The 20,309-nt window shown below is 25.2% G+C and overlaps 2 long non-coding RNA genes across 2 annotated transcripts; both read left to right on the forward strand.

Moving 5' to 3' along the window:
* The first annotated feature begins 594 nt into the window (after positions 1 to 594).
* LOC133667484 (uncharacterized) lies at positions 595 to 9,954 on the forward strand. Its single transcript, XR_009833041.1, has 5 exons — positions 595 to 1,153; positions 1,439 to 1,982; positions 4,809 to 5,830; positions 5,952 to 6,054; positions 6,935 to 9,954. It is a non-coding gene; the product is annotated as an uncharacterized LOC133667484 (long non-coding RNA).
* Positions 9,955 to 14,574: 4,620 nt separating this feature from the next.
* On the forward strand, positions 14,575 to 20,293 carry LOC114577866 (uncharacterized). The gene is made up of 4 exons (XR_003698263.2): positions 14,575 to 15,038; positions 15,283 to 15,507; positions 18,269 to 18,490; positions 19,402 to 20,293. It is a non-coding gene; the product is annotated as an uncharacterized LOC114577866 (long non-coding RNA).
* Positions 20,294 to 20,309: the final 16 nt, after the last annotated feature.

Consider the following 20,309-nt stretch of genomic DNA (forward strand, 5'->3'; position numbering starts at 1 on the left):
ATTATATTAATATATGTATTTGAAATATTTTATTTATATAATTATTATTTCAAAAAAAGTTTATATGCAAAATCCAATGTATTATTTAAAAAAATAGAAGTATCTATTTATATTTATTATCTATTTAAAAAATCTTGTACTTCCTCACTTCTCCAATGAAATAAAGAAATTAATAAACTAATGAAATTTTCGTAACGTTTTGATATATTTTTTATTATGTTTTTATTATATTAGAAAATTAATATTTTTAATTTTTTTCGCATTTTCTTTGTCCTCAATCATCTATTTTATAAAAAAAAAATTTAAACTTGCAAAGTAATCATTTAATATTTATTCGCACTGTATACAAATACGTGATAAATTTTCGGCAAATTTTCATATTATTCCAATAAAATTTTCTATAAAATATAATTCTACATTCAATAAAAAAATATTCTATGAAACGATTAATTTATTAATGAATCCGTAAAACCATTCAAAAATAATTGAATGTTGAATAATATTTATAATATTTGTAATGAATATTTATAATATTAATAATATTTATAATATTCCTAATGGAAAAATCTTCATATGAAAATATATATTAAAAGATATGATGATATATTTAACAAACTAAAATAAAAAAATAATCGACAGAAATTAAATTTTAGAAAGAAAAGAGACGTTTTTTTTTAGACCAAGGAAAAATTCTCACAAAAAATTTTCCAATCGAAATTCAATCGATTCCATTCGAAGAGAGGAAGAGGCAAGGAAGAAGCGATTTCCTTCCTCCGTCCTTTGTCCTAAAGTAATGGAAAAGAAAGCGCAGGTGGGATAGCAGGCCAGATCTCTTTTCGCTCTGCTCGAGATCTCGTATTAGAGAGCATCCATCCATCCATCCATCCATAGGATTTTATAGAAGCGTGGGAGAGAGGGACAGGTGGTTCGAGTTATCCTTGTGTATCCTGCGTTCTTCAGTAGCACCTTACCGTATATTTGATATTTCTGTTCCATATCCTACCTGAGCACACCTTGTGGGAAAGCTTCCTGATGTTGATTGAAACCGTGGAAACCGTGATTGATCTCGTATCCGACTAGAATAGGCGCCATAAAATTTACATAGATTCGACGAATGTTTTATGAACGGTTGAAGAAAAAGTATATCGAATTGGTAAGATGAACGAATCCTTGATTTTATTTTATAGAAGAATATCAATTATTCAAAGTTTGATTTTATTCAAATGACCGATTATCCGAATGGAAATGTATTCAAAAATGTATCTAATAATGTTTGCATTTTAGAATGAAATGAATAATTTAATATAAAAATTAATAATTTATTTTCTTTGACTCATTTCTTTTACAATATTTTATTAATAATAAATTCCTCATTTTTATATTTATTCGCAATTATCTTTCGTTAATTTTTAAAATATTCGTTCTTTTACTTTGGTAGGCAATTATCTCTTCAAAAATGATTTTACGAACGCTAAAAAGAAGAAGTACCAACACTTACGTACTCTGTCGTTTCATGAGTCAACTTAATTTACGCTTCTCGCATGAAAGTTTAATTGCCTCTACTCTTTTCGCGAAACAGGGAATTATTCGATCAAGCGGAGAAGCGTGAAGAGGAACCTGTGCCTTGCCAATGTTTAAACTCGAGATGATTGTAGCTGTTTCTAAAAATAAATACGATATACACGTATATACGTTAGCGACCACTGAATCCTGAATGACGAAACTGAGTTCCGTTATAAATTCTTGGAAGATACTGGCATGTGACGTAATTTTACTGAATTATCGTGCAACTTTTCGACGTGACTGCAGGATAAGCATTCTCCGCATCATCTTGTTGAAAAACCTGTCGTTAAACCTTCTCTAACGAAAAATAAAATTGTTCATAAAATGAAGTTACATCAAGTGATATTAGGTTAGGATAATTTAAAAGGAAGAGATGAATCATTTCTTTTTTGAGATCAAATCATGTTAATGAAGAAAATGTAAGTGATTTTGATTATAATATATTGAGTGAAATTATATCAATAATAAACAATAAAATATTTTTCTCAAAAATGAAAAAGTTATAATCATGATCAAACTATCACACTATCAATCTATACATTGTAAATTAATTGCACAATAGGTATATGAGATGGATGGACCTTTTCTTCTTCTATATTTTCTAAACAAAAAATCCAATTTTATATTTATTGTAATAATAACACTTTATATTATATTATAATAATTTAAACTTTTTAATTTTTTTCATCATAGTTTCTTTTCCATTCTTAAAAGTTAAATTTACTTTAAATTGATATATTATACAGAAAACTAGTAAAATATATATTAATTTTTTTTTCACAAAAATGAAATTATAAACAAGAAATTTTTACACTTCAAATTGGAATAAAATACTTTATATATTTATTACTATAAATATTATGTAAGAATCACTTAAATAAACATTTATTTATAAATACAATATAAAGTTGAAAAAAGTTATTAATTATAATATCATCAGTATTTCAAAAGTTATATAAATATTTGGCTTATAAAGTAATATATAACATATTGAGGATTAGTCCGTTTGAACTGAGAATTAATACTTATTGAGAAAATAAATCAGGATTTAAAATTTTAAGGTAAAGCTTTTCAGTAAGTTTGACTTGTATTGGACTGACAGTTTACTAAATAGGCTTCTCATAACTGACGGTTGTAAATTATTTACTAACTCATTGTTAGAAATTTTCTCAGTGAGCTGTTTCGGAGTTTGGTTAACCTTCTTAATCTACGTGTTATAATCCTGATTATATTTTAGTTTTCCAGCATAATGGATAACTATTATTATAGATCTATCCAATATGCAAATATGCAAATTTAATAAAAAAAAGAATTTTTTTAAATGCAATTATTTATTGTCGATTTTCGAAAAAAAGAAAAAAATTATATATATCATTTTAAATCATTTTAAGATTATTTTAAAATTATCATTTTAATATATATATATGTTTAATTATTTATTTTGGAAGTTAATTTTTTCTAAAATGATGACTTTTTAAATGATATATATACTCTTCTTATAAATAAATTAAATCAAAAAAGATATCTTTCGATGTTTCGTTTATGAGATTCGAGGATTAAAAAATGAAAAGATTTGTTTTCCTGTTAGTAATAATTTTTCTTTCTCACGAAACTGATCTGGTTCTTATATACGCCACTATTGAAAACTCGGTTGAACGGCTCATAGAAAACGAACCCATTCAATATTCACGATCCTTTTTCTCGGCCTTAGAAAATATCTCGAACGAAACCCCTTTCCGCCAATTTCTAACATGAATAGTGTTGTTACAACGACCTAGATTTTCCTCTCTGCAAAAGAACAACGCATATGGCGAAAGGATTTTGAAAAATGGAATCGATTTATTGTGAAGATCTAATATTAATTCAAAACAAGAAAAATAATCGGATTGATTTCACGATTAATTTGTGATTTATAAAAAAATCTCTAAATTTTTTTTTCTTTAAATTATTTTTAATCAAATATTATATTTATATTATATTTATATTATATTTGTTTTAATATTATAATATATTACAATTATAATATTTTAATATTAATTACACAAAATTACTATCTTTCTTCAAAATTATGAATTTTTTTTCTTTATCATCTTATATACAGAATTTCCATAGCTAAAAGAAATTTTTACTTGAAACAGATACCGTTCAATTTTCTTATGTCTTGAATGGATTTCCTGGATCAAAAAATGACATTTGTCACGATATTCCATGTGGTTTGAGCAAGCTTCGTAATGAACGGCAAAAAAGCATGGCAGGTACGAAAAACACGAAAACGGAAATGCGTGAGACACGAATGAACGACGGCTACGAAATCCCCATAACCCCGCATTGGTCTTCTTCCCATGACCCGAATGTATTGTGGAAACGCATTCGCGTTCACGTTTCGCCCATTCTTCATGATATATACATATGTAAAAGCACATGTTGCTTTTGCAAATTATAAGGTACACACTCAGAAATATGCCTCTGTTGACATTTCTCATTCTCCATTCAGAATTAGTCGCAGAAATTCTCGAGTTAATGCTTTTGATACTCAAGGTAAAAATATTCGAATTTTGTAGTATATTTTGTATATTATATGATGCATAAATTGTTATATATTATATAATAAAAGCTTAAGTATATTATACATTATATATTAAAAGATTATATGTAGATGGAAAAAGCTGCTATTCTTCTGAACTTCTAGACTTCTTAAAGTTTGAATTTTTAGGTTAGGTTATAAATTTTCTATAAACAAAAACTCGTAACTGATTATACATTATTAACAATGTTTAATTTAATAATATTATTAATTTATTATTAAGTTATATTCTTAAGTTATTTAATAAATCATATTTTGTGCAAAATAGTATATATTTTCTTCTAAAATAAAATGAAAAAATTCTAAAATCATGTAGAAAGTTAGTTTGCAGTCCGTTTAGCTGACACGAACATGTTTTTCGATGGAAAATAACATATATGTATTTTATATATATATATATATATATATATATATATATATATATGGTCAGAATAGGCTTTTTTTCAAAATGATTTCATATTAAAGAAAAAAATTGTTTGTTAAAGAAATAGCGTCTTATAATGCGACATCTAAGCTTTTTAAAGTATAGTAAAATTTCTTTCTTATAAGTAAATATATATAAATAAATAATAAATAAATATAAATTTTTTTATATATAGCAGAAAAAATTATAATAATATAAGTTATGTTGCAAAATATTGAAAAAAATTCTATTTTATAGATTTCTAAAGAAAAATTGGAGTGTGCTAGTATTTTTATTCAACAATGTAAGTACATATATCTTTCTAAGAAAATAACCTCTTTGTCGCAACATGTAATTTACAATCACAAATAACATAACCCAAAAAGTCATAATTTTATTATAGCGATCAAATTGAAAGATATTATATTGTATTTAAAATTTACAGATTTGAACTTTCATTGTAACTCAAATTATATTCTCGAATAATATTCGAATTTAAATTATAGCTAAGTATAGATTTATTTTTGTTCAGTATTTAATCTTTTTTATCTTGTAATATATACAGAATGTTAATGTATTCGTGAGACATTAAGTTAAAACTTTCTATAAAAGATTATCAAAAAAATAAAAGTTTGCTTAAAATTTAAAAAAAATGAATCCAAAATATTAATCATTAAACTATATTTAAAAGTGAAATCGATAATCAAACAATGAGTAATGGATAAAATGATTTGAATTTTCCAAGATTATGAAGATTCGAATTATTTCGAATATAATTCAAAGTCTAAAAATTAATTTTGCAAAACATCTCATAATAACTTTCAAAAATTCTAGATTTCCAATTATACTCGAAATGATCTGAATTTTTCGTCACATTTAAAAGTGTTTCAAATCCCATCATTGCAAATGATTATAATTATTGTCATTAATAATAATAATGAGCCCTTCGAGAGTCGGCAGAAAACTTGAGTCACCGAAGGCAGCCGAAGGTGAGCATGCGTCGCAGGGCCAACCGAGTTTAGCCGAGACAAGGCGAAACGAACCGAACGAATCAAACGAACCAAGCGAAGCGACGTGGATACAAGAGCGTTGTTAGGTCATTGACTGCCGGTGGCCACCGATCCGCGAGTATCCAAGGACAGCCGCTCCGACGCCTCGCGATCTCTTTCTCTCTCTACCTATTTTCCCGTTCTTCCGACCTCTCTTTCTTTGATTCTCTTTTCCTTCTATTCGTTCTTATCATCTCATTTCATTCTGTTCCGTTTAGAAAAAAGCTATTGGTAAGAATTATTTCATTTCATTTTATTAATCGACTTTGGAATTTATAATTAGAAAAGCGATTTTCAAATGTTGTGATGCAATAAATGTTCACGAAAGTAAATTCAATATAACCAATTTTAGTTAACCTCTAATTGCTGTTGAGGATGAATATCGCATGATATTAAAAATTTGCAATTGACTAATGATATTAAATATCCCAGTAATTTTTAAAAACTTAATAAATGTAAGTATTTCTTTATTTTTCGTATAATAAATTGTAGAATAAAAAATAATTAGTTAAAAGTTATACAAAGTATACAAAATTTAATACAACAAGATTAGATTAGTAATTATGGATCAATTTTATCTTTTCTTGCCGTTCGCTTTTTTACTTTTCTTCTTTACAATTAATATACCACGTTAAGAATTTTTTTTCTCGTGTGTGATTCGCAAGAATTTCTATAATCCACGTTTGCAATTCTTCGCACTCGGGCCACGCATCGTCGCATTTATGTCCTCGATCGCTACTCGCGGAATTCTTGATAGAACGATGAATTGTTCCAATTTTCAACTATTTTTTTCTAAAATCTATTAGATTTTGTATTTTGTATTTTTATATGCTTAATATTAAGAAAAAATTTTCAATAATATTTAAAACTGAATGCGAAACAAAGAAAAAGTAATTAAGGAATCATATTGAATGTACTTAACTAAATGAAAAATAAAAAATTGAGTGAAATATGATATTTAATGTTAAAAATAATCTAACTTAATATTTATCGATATTGACAATATTATTGATTCTACAAAATTTTTAAAAGTTGACAAATTACTTTCTATGAATTATGATTTTAGGGAACAAGGATCCTATAAAAGAGGAAAAGAGAAAAATAAAATTATTATTCCTACAATTCTTAAATATTTGTCAAAATGATATTCTATAATTTTTTTTCTTTATATTAATATACATATAAGTAAAAGTAATAAAACTAATTATTTTTCTATTTTCTATTTTTTGAAGCCTATAAAAATTTAATTTATTTAATAATTTTTTTAAATTCATATAAAATTTTCAAAGTGAAAATCAAAATAAAAATTATTGTTTTATTTTGTAATTTTTCCAGGATGAAAAACACGTTCAAAACATAATCCTATTCTTGAATCATATTCAAGAATATATATTATACCGTATTATTGGAATATTACTCATAATATGACTTCAAATAAAACTAAATTACAGAAATTCTGTCGTAAAATTTTCAAGCGTATAGTAATCAGCTTCAGCCAATAGAACAAGTTAAACAGAGTGAAATTTGATATACAGGAACCTTTTCAGAATTTAAATATTTCTTTTTACCTTTAACCTACGTTTACAATTGTTCGAAGGTAAAATATAATTCTTCTTCAATGGCATGAACCTTTTCAACTTGGATGATCATTTGATCCTAATAAAATATGATTGTGCAATTTTTTTGCAAGATATCCAATGGTAGCAATAATAAATGAAGCTTTTCTAAATGCTAACAGAATATAAATGCACAGAAATTTTTATTTTTAATGAGGTATGAAATTTTTATAATGCTCTTAATTATATTATTTATTATTAGGTTATATAAGAATTAAAATTGCTATATATATTTTTATATTTTTGAGTATTAAAATTATAAAATATGAATCGATATGTAATAAAAATACAAAAAATGGGAATCCAGAATTGTCTTGAAATTTTTAATCAAAAAAATAAAAAAAATTATTAAAATGAAATATAGAAATAAAAATATACTTATTTGCATATCAAAAGGAAGATGATAAGGATTTATGAAAAATAATCATGAAGATCATTATTAAGATAATATTATGAACTTAAATTCATATTATTAAATTTAAATAATATTCTATTAGAAAAACAATATTCTATTATTGATATTGATTATCGATATGATATATGATAACAATTTTCAATAGATTTTCAATATTAAACGAAGAACCATGAATAAAAACAATTACAATTACGAATGAAATGAATTTGTCCGAGAAATGTGTGAATTTACCGTAATTGGACATGATCCAATTGTTGTAATATAAATGCATACCTTTTTACTCAGGCCATTCCCAATGGAGAATGAATGCTTTATAGCAAAAATGTTTCTTCGTAAGCTATGTTAATCCAATATAATGTTAATGTAAGCCAATTCGCGAAGGTCGACTTTGGCTAAGGAGATTGGAAAACATACTGGTCATACTACTGCTACTCCTTTTGCTGCTTTCTAGCACTCTGTCCGCGGAGCATCTACACATACGATGGCCTTGACCGTTTTCTCCGTGTGTGACACTACAGTTACACGCGCTTATATACAGGATGATGGAAAAAAAAAGAATTAATAAAACATAAAGATAGATGATTGCACACTAAATAAAGAAAAACATTTTGATATAACATAGATTGAAAAATTAATATTTTTAAAGTTATAAACAATTGTGCAAGAATTATGTGATTGAACTTAACCTAACTTAATCTATATATTTCGTATAAAAATGATAAAAATATACAAATTTATAAACTTATAAAAATATACAAAAAAATGATGTTTCTAATTTTATCTTAAATAGAATTAATGAAAATTCTTAATAATAAATAATAATCGTTAACAATCATTAAAAATTTTTCGATCACTTTGTAGAATGATATACATGAGTAAGCGTCCAATTGCAGGCTCACGATCAAGATCACCGTTGTCCCGATATACAAGTGAGAACCTTCAGTTTGTGTAATTTTGCATCAGAATTTTGATCGTTTGAAACGAAGAAAGTAATGCAAGCAGAAAATGACTCACTGCACAAGGCAAGTAAAAGGTTGGAGACCTGTGCAAGGTTTGTCCAAATAAGACTATATTTTTCATTAAATGTAAATGTGTTTTTCTATCTTCAATTTCTTATTCGATAATAAAAATAATAAATAATTTTACAGCAAGAGAAAGACAGATCTATTTGAAACAATTTTAGTGATAAAATTATTGCTTTGAATTGACTTAAAAATTGAAAAAAATATTTAATTGCAAAAATATATAGATATTTCTACATAATATACAATAATTATTGAATTGATAAGTCTATATTTTTTTTGATGCTATCTTTTGCATTAAAATATCAAAAAAATTATTATAAAATATATAATTTTATTAATTTATTTTTATTTTATTAATTGTTTTATTATTATATATTTATTGTTATATTATTGCAATAATTGTTTTCTATTAAAATCTTATCAATCAATAGAAAATAGAATTAGGTAAGATATAATTTTATTAATATTTGAATAATTATGAATAATTATGAATAATTATGATTAATGTAAGATTATGCTATTAATCATAACTATTTACTATTAATAACCAATAATTAATAATCATTAATGAAAAGAAATAATTTTAATCGTATAGCCAAAAATCATAATTAATTCAACAATTGTAATATATATAATTGTTCTGTTGATTATGATTGAATTAACAATATATTTTTTATAATAACAATGTATTTCTTTAAAAATTCTATATTACTGACTTAAATTTGTTAGAGGCAAGTAACGTGTTCCCGAAAGGAAGGTCAATGTTAGCATCGCTAGCAGACGGAAGTGTTTCACCTTGCAGCGAAAGCCGGTGCAGGTCCTCGAGGAATGCGTGGTTTGTGTTCGCTATTGCGACGCGGTACGGAATGCGAAATGCATTTCGAGGTGTGGCATGAGGAGCAAATGTATCACTCACATGCATGGTTTGGATCGAGCCACCTAGATTTACTAACTAAATTTGTTTTTTTTCCATTTTTTCAGAATGGTTTCCCATGTTTCAGAAAAATATACTAAGAAAAAAGAATTAGAGAAAAAATAAAAAAGAAACGAATATTGTTAATTCCATTTTGAAAATATTAAATATTCATTTTTTCTTCATAGATATTTTTTATAAAAAAAACAATAAAAAATTTATGTATATTTAAATAAGAAATAAAAAAAATACAAATTAATTGAATATAATGTAAAAAGTAAAAATTGTAGACTTTTAATTCGCAAATTCTTTTTGTTTTATACTTTCAATGATATGAATAATTTGATAAATTGCTATATAATCGTATAACTAAAAGTAATGACTACTTTGTACAATTATATTTCTTTCATGTTTTATTTATATTTAGAAAAAAATTGAACTTATTTTTAAATTATAAATATTTATACAATATTTATACATTTTTAAAATTTTTATAAATATAATTACAAATATGAAATTAAAATAAAAATCTATTTTATTTAAATTTTTCATAAAATCATTGATATTCCGGTCTAATTATCCTTTTTCTTTTTATCTTTAAGTTATTTATTTTTTTATTTATCAATACATTGCATGCCATTTATATATGTATCAATTACTTAATAATTATGTTTCTTTTTAAATCTTTAGCGACTTAATTTTTGAAATTTTTTGTTGTATATGAAAGAAACAAAAGAAACAAAGAAAATAAAGAAAATCGGGTAATTTTTCTCTTTTCATTTCATTGTTTTCTCAGAAATAGACAAGTTAAATAGAACATTCTATACCATCAAAACGATTATTAATGACTCACCCTATACACATGACATTAACATTTTCACGCGACCGATGCTATGCACTCGCCGTGTTAACCTAGATTGTTTTCTTATGCAGCAATCATGCTAATACCGCGAAGCCTTGATCTTGAATAGGAGAGACAGAGAGTAACAAAGCGAGAGAAAGAAGAAAAAGCGTTATAGATCACGTTTAACACAAGTGATCGAGAGAACTGGAAATACGAATTATAACTCTCATGAATCGATCCACGTGTTTCATATAGGTCTGTGTGCCGTTTTTTTTTATCTAAGTTACGTATCGATATCGAACGTGAAAGATCAGTATTGAAGATCGTTAAGAAGAAAAACTTAATTGATATAATTTTATTGATTTTCTGTTTTTCATCTTTAAATTTTTTTTATATAATTAATATAAAAATATATTTTTTGTATAATTAATATAATAATTAATATCTATAAATAAACAATTATATCTTATATATTTATATTCTAATTGATTTTAAAATAGCAACAGATATAAATGTCGGAATGAATGTGAATGTATATATGTATAAATGCGTATAAAATATATAATCAAATATATACGTGATCAAAAATATATTTTATATAATATAATTTGATTATAAAAAAAAATACTTAATGGCTTAATCAGAGTATGATTGTACATCAAAATAATATTTAGTTTTGTGATCGTATTTAAGCAAAAAATGATCATTATGAAATAGTTATATTCATTAAATTTTATTTTAAAGTTATACTCACTTATTGGAATGCATTGTAACGTCAATTTTTGAAGTATCTATCAATGTACACTCTTGAAACATTCTACATTTTATCCATTCACTATAAATCCGCAATACATAATGTTTCATTTATTTAATGATAGTTCTCTTTGCTCCATGTTCCGGATAACTTCCTTTGAGTCTTCAAGTCTTCGAACATGCTCAAAGATTCTCTTACTCAAATATTTACATGGTCGTATATTTTCATATAATGAAGAAACGAATATTTTAAGATTTGTGAATTATTTATATATTAAAATAAAAAAAAATTTAATAGATACAACTACTTCATAAAAATTTATATTAAAATACGTCTTATATGCAAATTTTTCCTTTTTTCAATATTTTCAAAAAATAGACTTACATTATTTTCAAATAAATATTAATCAATATTAATATTAATCTAATATTTTTTAACTTTTTTAAATTAGCAACAATTAAAACTAATAAAAATTTTCGTTTTAAAAAAATTTAATAATAGAATTTCTCCTTAGTCATCAAAAATCCAAATTCTTATATAAAGAATTAAATATTTTCTTCTAAATGAAAGAACGAATAATATATGCAAAAATAAAGATTTAAAAATGGCGCGTTAGGTTTATGACGCGGATACTTTTGGACGGAGCAAGGTTCTATGTACGTTAAAGGCCATGGCGACAGAACGTCGGAACAAGATGAGAAAGGTGGAACTGGTCGTGCGGCGGCCAAGGCACTTGTTTACTCGAACGATCGTGGCCTCCTTTTCGGTCGTACACCTTCGCTAATTCACTTCACTTCCTCTATCTCCTTCGTTCTTCTCTTCTGCCTTTCCTCTATCATTTCTTTCTTCTCCGTTTATCCTATCCATCTTTCTCGTCTACTCTTTATGTATAATCTCTACCTGTTTCTTCTGTTATTTCTTTGACGGATTATTTTCGCGCGAGTTCTCGCGAGACATCATAATTATCGAGACTTGGTTCTCAATAATATTTGTTTTTTTTGGTTCTTATTTTTTTCTTATTTTTCTTGATATTAATATTATCAAAATCATGATCGAACAAGCAATTTGGATTCAAATAATAACAAGAATTTAAATAATTTGAACGATATTCATAATAAATTGAACGATTTTATAACGATTATAAAAATTTTCAAGTTATAGAGTCGTATTTTTATTTTTTATTACAAATATTGAAAAAACATATATTAATAATATTGAACAAATTGATTAGAATTATTTTTTTTGTGAATTATTTTATCGATTCATTTAATAATTCAGAAAGATTGAGCCTGTTTCAAGAATCTGGTGAGAATCTTGCAACGAGAATTGCTCGTTAACAGGATAAAGGATGTGTCCTTGAATACGACTGCCATCTTTGGCGGCGACTTTGTGATACAAGCAGTACTGAAGTATACCATAAGACTGTTTTCGTACTTGAAACGCAATAAAATATTCAGTTGCAAATATTACATTCATTTAGAATAATGTTTATAGATAAAAAATCTTTATAAACAAATCTTAAATTTTTATAAACAAATATATTTTAAATTTTAGGTTAGAATTTAAATTAGATTATAATTTTTAGATGAATTATTTGCTTGAAATAATAATATATTTTGATTTACAGTATTTTTAATCTTTTATATTAAACATTCGATTATAAAAACAATTCATAAAACACTAAAATCGTAAAGATTATAAAAATTAATAATAAAAATATATATGTGATTATATTTTAGATTAAAAATAAAAAAAAATCCAAATTAAGATTTTGCGAAACATTATTCCGAAGAATATTGATTATCATTTTATATTATAACTTGTTCTTTATTTAAGAATTACATTATTAAATAAAGTGAATTTTCAAAATTCGAATACAATCCAAATTATATACAAAAGACAATCCAAATTACAATTATTTAAATTAATTTGTTTCATTCCAAAGTTTTTTTTAATTATCATTTCAATTATTACATTGATTGTATTATTCATGAATCACATTTCTATACTTTATTACATAAATATTATTATATTTAATTTATTATATTATTAATTAAATTTTATATGCAAAGCAAATAAAAGCAAAAATATGAAATATTTAAAATTTTTCGAATATCTCAATTGAAATATTTATTATATTATTAACTATTTACTATTGTTATATATATTATATATATATTTTTATATATATATATTATTAATATGTTAAATATTTTTTAATATAAAATAAACAAAAACAAAATTATGAAATATTTGAAACATTTTAGATATGCACAAACAATATTCTATATACAATATTCTACAATACAATTAAGGATTAATAAAATTAATATCAAAAAATTAAAATAAATCTTATTTATTACATAATATTTATATATTAATATTTATATATTATATATTATTATTTCTTCAATATAAATATATGCAGAAATATGATAAGTTTGAAACATTTTAGGTTAGAAATTCTATAATAATAATTAATAAAGATTAACACAGTTCAACATCACAGAATTTAAATCAAATCTTATTCATCAAAAATTCTTCAATAGAATATCATTCACATAGCAATAACTTAACAAAAATCACAGCAAAATAAACACTATTATAAGAATATAAACATGACTAAATAATTTTAATGTAAGCTTTGGCCAAACTCTATAAAAATATGAATTTGAATATTAAAGTTGATAGCATGATAGCGAATGAAACCATCAATTCAAATCTGGCTTATAATTTCCAACTAGTACTACACAATTTTATTTGTATATTTCTCATGAAATTGTAGAGAACTCGAACAATGAGATACTTCGTATCTTGCACGATTAGCAACGGTCATGATTGCACTAGCAATTTCTGAACATTTTGATGATTTGTAAGTGGCTATTTCCATGTATCGAACAGCCAATCAGATAGAGAAGAATGTAATAATCTTAGCACGAATCAACAAATTCGTACTCGAGGGACAACACGAATATCAAGGTATAAGCATTTTTGCATGTGAAACTAGTAATATAATTACTTCAATGTAATTTAAATATGAGTTATGCGCATATAAAAAAAAGATACATCCTGTTTATTGAGATCTCCATGAATTGCTTTATTAAGAAAATCGACTTAATTAGAGATAAAGATAATATTTGCATTGGAACAAAGATTTAATGATTCATTGTATTTATTATAGTTTAAGCATTTAGTATGTAAAAATTTGAGTGATTTTGGTTATTTAAAGAATTGATAATATATTGATAATATGGAAAAATCGAAAGGAGCATTCGCATGAAATTATAAAATAGTTTCAAATTATATAATTTCAAATATTTTAAATTTAACTCTGATTAATTTGAACAAGATTATTTGCATAAAAATTACATTTTTCTATTTTCAATTCCTAAATAAATAAATATATCGTGCGAGAGAGTATTGGTCCCATCACTAGACAGCGAACGCGAAACCCAACTGTGTGAGCAAGCGGAACGTGTCCTTGACTGCGCAAGTCCGCTATGTCCTACACACCCACCTATCGGACACCGTGAGCTGGAGCGGACCCCAACAGGAACGCACTGTGCACCGCTCCTGCCTGCGGGATCTGTATGCGTTCACCGAGCTTGATCGAAAACGAGAAAACGAGTGAAGTGAGAAAGAGAGAAAGAGCGAAAAAAGAACAGAAAGAGATAACCTCATCGAGCCAAGACGAATCATGCTCGGAGGAAAGACCGGGATTGTGGAATGATCTTAACGAGACGAGTATATACTAACAGAGAAGGAGCAATTTCTATGAGGTTCTTTCGATCCCGTTTTCTTCCCTTTAAAAGTCCTTGTTGAATATATCGATATTTTTTCCTGCTACATAACCTCAACTATCCTTGTATCGTGTAAGTAGAATTCTATTTATACTAATACGGAACAAGTCATATAATCTGAGATATATACATATAAATTCATACATATATATAATATTTGAGATATCTATATCTTTATATCTTTGTTTTAAAATCATTTATAAAAAACTTTTACATAAATTATACACAATAGAATTCTATTATATAGAAACTTTATTCAACTGAATCGTTGTTGATTTGATTGTTTTGTTAGATCAATCGTACGATTGTTTTTCAGAAAAGAAAACGATAGGCAGAACCTTCTTGTTCCTGGAGATAAAAGTCTTGGTTTCCGGTTCGTTGAACTGGAACTGAGACGAAGTGTATAAGATTCGGTCTACGGAGCTTGATCATAGACGACCGGCTCTTAGGTTAGAAGATATCCGGATTGCTTTGAAATTACCGCGCGTACGATTACTATGACGATTAATTAACGAATTATTCACCATTATTGAAATATAAGGTATTTATTTGAATTTATTAATATTTTAAAATGATATTGTCAAATGATATTCAAAATTATTATTTTAAAATAATTTTTAAATATTTTTTTAAATAATTTTAAAAAATTTAATTCATAATTAAATTTAGGTTTATTTGTTATTATGTTAATAAAAAAAATTTATCTCTACTATTTCTATCTCTATTATTTAAATAAATATTCATATGATTTAACAAATTGTGTTATCAAAACTAAAAAAAATTCTTTTTATATTAACTTTGTAAGTACCTAAAAAATATACAAAATAGTTATGTATAGAGAATCATTCGGAGAGATTTTATAATTAAAAATAAGACAAAAATCAAAAATAATAAATTGCAAGTAGTCTTTTCAAAAAATATGAACTTCAAAATTATTCAAATACATATTTAATGATCATATCGAATATGTATATAATATGTATATAATTAATTATATACATATACATATAATTAATTATAATAAATATGTATATAATTAAATATATATGAATAATTAGATAATTAATAAAGATTATTCTAAAATTATTCCGAAAGTTAAAATATTTTATCGTGAAATATTTTAAAAGTTCGAATAGAGGCCAATCAACATTATTTTTTTAAGAATTATTTTTCATAAATTCAATAAAATTGGCTTAAATTGGATATGTTTTTATATACATGTATAATTTTCTGATTAAACTAATAGTTAATGATTTAAAAATAAGAAAACATTAAATATATTATTTTTTTAATCGAAGTATTATGAAATTGAATATTTTATAACATTTTGAATTGGCTTTTAATAATTGCGATGCATCATAGTAGTCATATTAAATATCGATGTTCCTTTATTTGGTTCCTAACCGGAAATAAAACTTGAACGGAAATCAGTCCGTCGTTTTGTCATTGAAGAAGAAGTATGAATACAATCGAAGTCTTCATGATTAAAAAATTTGATCGTTTCTTTCATTTTTTAAAATATTATAAAATAATATTATAATAATATTATAAAATACTATAAAATACAGTTTTATAACTTTATAATTAAACTTTTTAATTAAATTTTATAATATATATTTATATATTTATAAAAAAATAAAAAAAATTTATTAAAATGTATTTTTTTATTTATATTTGTAATTATTTTAAAAAGTATTCTAAGAAGTTATTTATAATTATTTATTTTTATAATTATTCAAATTATAATTATAATAAGAAATTTTTCTAGATTTTAGAATACCTATAAATAAAAAAATTAATAATTTTACGATATTTGACATGAAATGTGTTGCATAAATATAAATATTGTAAATTTTAAAGAACTTGGGAATTTTTTCTAAATTAAAATAAAATAAAAAAAAAAAACAAAAATTCTACTAATAATAAGAGACATGTTTTGAGAAAGATAAATTATAAATGAATTCAAATATTAATAAATAAATTTTAATATCAAAATATATCAAATGCAGAGAAATACATATATGATAATAATATGTAAATTTCATATTTACAATAGATTCAAACATATTAAGTATTGTATTTATAATTCTAAATGCCAATTCTTATAAACTTTTCTTTTCTGTTTCTATTTGTTTTAGATATCTGAATAAATAATTAAAATCTATTTTATTATTTATTAAAAAATTTCAAATGTTTCATAGTTATATTATATATTATATTCATCATTGTATTTCTTGTCTTTATACTACAAAAACATTATATTATTATATTATCTGTTTACTTATAATATTATATAATATTATTTTATGTAATATTATTTAATAATATTTTAATTAGTTATTATTATTAGTTAAACAAATAATAAACATACTCCTTTTCCAAATACTTTATCTTTTGTATAAAAATATTACAAAAAAAATTACTATCATTGAAATAATCAATAAAATGAATTTTTTTATTTCTAAAAAGATTTAAAATGATTAATATTTGATAAGATCGAATATGATGAATAAAAACACTCATCGAAATTATGCAATACAATTCTTCATGGTATAACAACGGTTATGCACTTGATCGTATACGACACAATTTTTATAATAAAAAAATTGCTTTTAAATATGCATGAAGCAAATATTTCATCAAGATTGCAGTTCACGCGCGACATACTTGTGATTCATCGACTCTTATGTTGCACGTTCGAATTCTTTTCGTATCACAAGACATCGATGGTCAATTATTTTTTGTTGTTTAATGCAATTTGACTAATATTTAATTCAACTCTGATTGAATTAGTTAAAAATATCCAATTAATGATAATTCAATATTTTCTTCTATGAAATATAAAAATCCCTTGTCCAGTTTTCAATCAATCTTTTTACAATTGAGTTTAACTTAATAAATTAAGTTTGCATTAAACAAAACAAGACAGAGAGCAAGATAGTTATATTTTTATCACATTCCCATAATCCTGTCTATTTCATTTCATTTAATGGAAATTTAAATTGCTTAATAAATAAATCTCAAATCCCGATATTTTTGTATATCAACTTTTATAATTTTTAATTTCTAAGAATCAACTTTCACAAATATACCAAATATACTCTATATATATTTGATATATAATTTTAAAACTTACATATATATAAATATTTATATAATAATAAAATAATTAAACTTTTTTAATGAATTTCATACTGCATACTGCATTTTACTATCACAAATAATATATTATTGTACATAGGCACAGAAAAGTATTTGCAAATTCTAAAAAGAAAAAAAATAAAATATACATTGGCGGGAAGAGTTACAGCATGGGCGAGAAATGAAAAATACTCGGTGTTCGCGTATAATTAGCGGCCGTAGAGTTTCCTAGTCGCGACGTGATGGTCGAGGTGATCACGAGGAGGGAAAGGAGGAGTGGATGGATAGAAAGAGAAGGCAAGCGCAATGAATCAAAAGGAGAGGAACGAGTGAGAAAGAGGCAACGGAGAGAGGGCCACTGTCACTGCCAGGGCTACGGTGAGGTAATATCAGATTCCATGCCACGAGGCAGTTGGCCGCCATCTTGGTGTACGCTGTTCTCCAATGCGGTTCTGTCGCGTTCTTCCACCCAGATTCCTTTCGATTCGTTCACCGTGATTCGAATTACACAATTCCGCTTGATTTCTCATACTCTTCGATTCCTTTTCACCAAGCATACAGGAACGTTATTTTAAAACGGATTAATATAAGAAGGATGAGTTTTGAAATGTTAATAACTATAGTAAGAGATTAAATGATCAAAAAGAGTTTAACCTAACTTACGATTTAATTTATTTTTGTTTTTAAGAAAGAATTATATTGTTCTTTTTTTTGTTCAAATATAATATTTAACACTTAAAAAATTTGTTGTTTTATTTTAATTAGGATTTTGGAATTTCAAATATTGAAATGTATTTTGAGGAAAATAAAAAAGATGATGAATATATTTTAATTAAGGAAGATAATCTTAAAATAAATATTCCTCAATAAATACTCTGATAAATAAGAAATTATAATTTAGTATAAACTCCTTGATTATAAAAATAAAATGCTATTTTAATCTTTAACGGAAAAATCAGATAAGACAAATGTTTCTAGCAAAATTAATTGCGCTTTTTGTTCATATAGAAACGTAATTATACTTATATAATTATCCTCTATAACTATTTATTATATAATACTCTATAATACTAATATAAACTATTTAATTCTAATTATTTGTTCATAATACATATATAATCCTTTACTTTCATTAAAAATAATTTTTGTATTCAATTTTGCGTTTGTAGTATCACTAAATTAATTTCTTATTATTTATTCTTCGAAATATCCATTCAATCGTCCAATTAACAACGATCCAATTCATATATATATATATACACCTTTCATATACCTTTTTGCCATACCATTCCAGCCTATTTTTATTCTAACTATGCAAAAGGGCCCAGATACGGGGTATGAAGGCAAAAGTCCCGCGGCACAGGAAGAGAATGGCCAGAAACTAAGCGAGAATTAGGAACGAGGAAACGTCTCGTGTTTAGCTAAGACTCGAGGCCGATGACATTCGTCCGAAACGAGGTTCCACGTACTACAAGCTTGTTTGTCCCGGCAACGGAGTTGTAGCCTTCGCTAGCGCACTAGGCTGGTATTCGTCTGGTTCTCGGGCAGAAAGGCCGGAGAGAAAGAAGCGGACAAAGAGGATCGTAGAACGAAAAAGGAAGGAGTATTAGCGGAGGCACGAAAAGCGGAGGTACGAAGAGGAGGCGATGCAGAAGGAGGTGATGAAGAGGGGGAGGTGTGCGTCGCAGGACGTTCACCTTTCCTCTATGGGCTTGCAAGAGGCTGGTTCGGGCCGCCATTACACAATCGTCGGGTTCGCTTGTCCGCTCCTCGGCCACGGCCGCCATGTTGGTACCGGTCGGTGCGTCAACCATGGTTCAAGATCTTCACGGTGAAGGTCCCGCGGAGTTCCATAGACGGGTACGCTATGCCGCGCATCATGGAATGTCTCTTTCGTTTCACGTGTTTCCAGATCGATAACGTTTGTAAGAAACGACGGATATGTCGTAAATAATTTTTTTTAAAGAATTAATTGATAAAATATTTTTTAGGATCTATTATTTTGTTTTTGACTTTGGAATAATGGAAATGTTAAAATTAATATAATAAAAAATTTTATGCTATATCATTAAGTATAAGTATATTAAGTATTAATAAATTTCAATATTTAAAAGTTAAATTAATCTTTTCGAAATAAATTTTCAAACTTTATAATTTAAAATAACACGAATTAAATCTCCAATACGTTACATGCTGTATATA

Source organism: Apis cerana, linkage group LG16, assembly GCF_029169275.1.
Source record: "Apis cerana isolate GH-2021 linkage group LG16, AcerK_1.0, whole genome shotgun sequence".
In the NCBI taxonomy this organism is placed as follows: domain Eukaryota; kingdom Metazoa; phylum Arthropoda; class Insecta; order Hymenoptera; family Apidae; genus Apis; species Apis cerana.